At 45.2% G+C, this 3,180-nt stretch overlaps 1 pseudogene; it reads left to right on the top strand.

Moving 5' to 3' along the window:
* Window positions 1–472: 472 nt before the first annotated feature.
* LOC143680496 (uncharacterized) lies at window positions 473–1,793 on the top strand (annotated as a pseudogene).
* Window positions 1,794–3,180: the final 1,387 nt, after the last annotated feature.

Genomic DNA, 3,180 nt, shown 5'->3' with positions numbered 1-3,180 from the left:
TGGCAGTCGAGTGGGTCGGGGAGAGAAAGCAAAGGTGGCAAAATGTTATTAAGTGATGAATGCAGGTGAAGGTTATGTATAGGTGTTCCTTGCACGACTCTCCGTTTTTCTATATATTTGAAATTAAAAGTGATGGAAGAGGGCGGGCCACGGTAGCTCAGCAGGTGGAGTTCTCACCTGCCATGCCGGAGACCTGGATTCGATTCCTGGTGCCAGCCCATGCAAAAAAAAAAGTGATGGAAGAAATAAGGATTGATTTCTTTCAGCTGTTAAACACAAGTACGGCCAGCAGTGGTGCTGAGTCTCACTGGGTAGAGGCGCCCGCGGCGGAGGCAGGGCGCACAGCTCACGTGCCACCCTAGCAGCTGCCCAGTTGCGGAAGCACCCCGGCGGTCGCAGCCCCCGCGGTCGCAGTCCCTGCGCTGGCTCAGCCACTCTCGCTGCCTCTGTACTTCCTCCCTTCGCTCGCACCATGTCTGATCAGCTGACCAAAGAACAGATTGCTGAATTCAAGGAAAACTTTCTCCCTATTGGATAAAGATGGTGATGGCACCATCACAACAAGGAACTTGGACAGTCATGAGGTCACTGGGTCAGAATCTAACAGAAGCCGAGTTACAGGACATGATCAATGAAGTGGATGCTGATGGCAATGGCACCATTTACTTCCCAGAATTTTTTACCATGATGGCTAGAAAAATGAAAGACACAGTGAAGAAATCCACAAGGCATTCCCAGTCTTTAACAAGGATAGCAGTGGTAACCTCTTGACAAACTCAGAAGAAAAACTAACAGATAAAGAATTAATGAAATGATCAGAGAGGTAGCTATTGATGGGGATGGACAAGTCAATTTGAAAAATTCGTACAAATGATGACTACTTTCAACTCCTCCCCCTGCCCCCGGAAGAATCAAACTGAATCTTTAACTTACCTCTTGCAAAAAAAAAAAAAAAAAATTCATTTATGCATTCTGTTTCTGTATAGCAAATATGAATGTCAAAAGTATCTTCTAAAGGTGCAGTGGTAGAATTCTCGCCTGCCATCTGGGAGACCTGGGTTCGATTCCCAGCCCACGTACTCCCCCCACCCCCCCCCAAAAAGAGTTCAACAAATGAGTGCTTCAATAAGGGACAGTCACATGGAAAAAGAATGAAATGTGACCCCCTCCCCACCACACAGCATTGTAAAAAAGTACCTTTTGTCCACAATCCAAAAAATCTGCATGTATTGGTTGGTGGTCCTGTCCCCTAAAGATGAAGCTACACATCAGTTTTACAATAGAAACACTTGTACTACCTTAATGATAAGAAAGCGCTTAGTGAAATCCTGAAGTTCTATTTACTAGTGATTAAAAAAAAAGAAAGTACAAGATTTTTTCTTACTCCTGGTCTTTGTGCAGCAACCCAGCTGCCTGAAAGTTGACTGACTTTGGGGTACAAGATGCCAATGGGGGTACAACTCCTGTGAAAGGAAAGGGAAGTTGGCAGAATTCGGCAACGGAAGAAGGGCTCAAGGATGCCAGGAGCCCAGATGGCCCCGTGGGGGTCCCACTTGTGTCCAAATGGCCAGCCCCTACAGTTGCCCTCTGTGGTGCCGCCCTGAAGGGGAGGCGGCCCTGACCCAGTGGGAGCCGCCTGCCAACTGCTCTCCCACTGCGGCACAGCCCGTCCTTCCTTGGACGGCATCGGGGAGGTTCTTCTTTCTGAGATGGCTGGGGCTCTCTCTCTATTCCAGAATGTGATTGTGGTAAAATCAGTTGAACATGAGATCCGCTATTTTAGACATTTTTGAGTGTACGGTACAGTGGTGTTAAATACATTCACGGTGTTGTGCTACCATCCCCACCGTCTATTTGCAAAACTCTTTCATCCTCCCTGTTTCGGGGTACGTGAGTTTGAATGTGTTGTGTGCCCCAGAAAAGCCTATATATGTTCATCTAATCCAGTCTTGTGGGGCAGAGCTATTGTTGGGTGGGAACTTTTGATTAGGCTGTTTCCATGGAGATGTGGGTCTTAATCCTTTACTGGAGTCCTTTAAGAGAGCCCACAGAGGAAGAGAGCTCAGAAAGAAAAACACCCCAGGAGAAGCCAGAAGGACCCACAGAAGCTGAGAGAGACTTTTTTGAAACCAACCCAGAAGAGAAGGATGAGCAGATGTCACCATGTGTCTTGCCATGGGACAGAGAAGCCCCAAATGCCATGAAACTTTCTTGTGAAGGCATCCTCTTATTGATGCCTTAGTTTGAACATGTGTATGGCCTTAGAACTATAAATTTGTAATCTAACAAATCCCCTTTGAAAGCCAACCCATTTCTGGTATACTGCATTCCAGCAGCTTTAGCAAACTGAAACAAGAGGCTCTCTTATACCCAGGAAATCCCACCTTTCTGCAGTGTTCATTTTTCTAGATCTAAATATTATGTTTAGTACTCATTAACCCATCCCAGATTTTTAATTGAATACCTATTTCAATCTTGGGATATGGGCTCTTGCTATTTGTTTATTTCTTAGATTATCATAAAAGCAAGTGTGATGGGAAACTACTTAGTAAACTTGGACCAATTTTCAAAATTAAGATAAATAGATATAGATAGATGATAGATAGATAAATAAAGATAGATGATGATAGAGAGATAAAGAGAGCGAGATGATAGAGATGGATGGGCAGATAGGTTAGATAGATAGATGATTAGATAGATAGATAGATATAGATAGATAGATACATAGATAGATAGATACATAGATGATAGATAAATTTTGCACAGGGCCCAGGCAGGCAAGGTAAGTGAGCAAAGTGAAGAAAGTGTGAGAATGATCCTGGGGTCTTCCCAGCCTATCTTGTACAACCCCCTTTTGAAAGCAGCAAGAGTGCAAAGAAATGTGTTGCTCCTCTTGGACAGATAGCTGCCCAGGTGTCCCTGCCCAGCCTCAGTGTGGGCATGACAGGGAGTGGTGAGAACGGGGTGAGGTGCGGGCACGTCCACCTCTTCCCAGAGACACCCTGTCCCAGCTCCACACCTCATTATGACGCTGTGGAAACAAGTGCCTGGAGTCTCTGATTTTCATTAGAAACCAGAAATCCAGAATTTTTATCCACTTCCCAATGTAGCACAAAGTTTTGTTTTAATGTGGATTGGGCCAAACAAAACACTTCTGGACACCTTCTCGGGGTCACTGGT

The sequence above is a fragment of the Tamandua tetradactyla genome, chromosome 1, assembly GCF_023851605.1.
Source record: "Tamandua tetradactyla isolate mTamTet1 chromosome 1, mTamTet1.pri, whole genome shotgun sequence".
Lineage (NCBI taxonomy): Eukaryota > Metazoa > Chordata > Mammalia > Pilosa > Myrmecophagidae > Tamandua > Tamandua tetradactyla.
The sequence above is the reverse complement of the archived record's forward strand: the minus strand, read 5'-3'. Positions and strand labels throughout refer to the sequence as shown.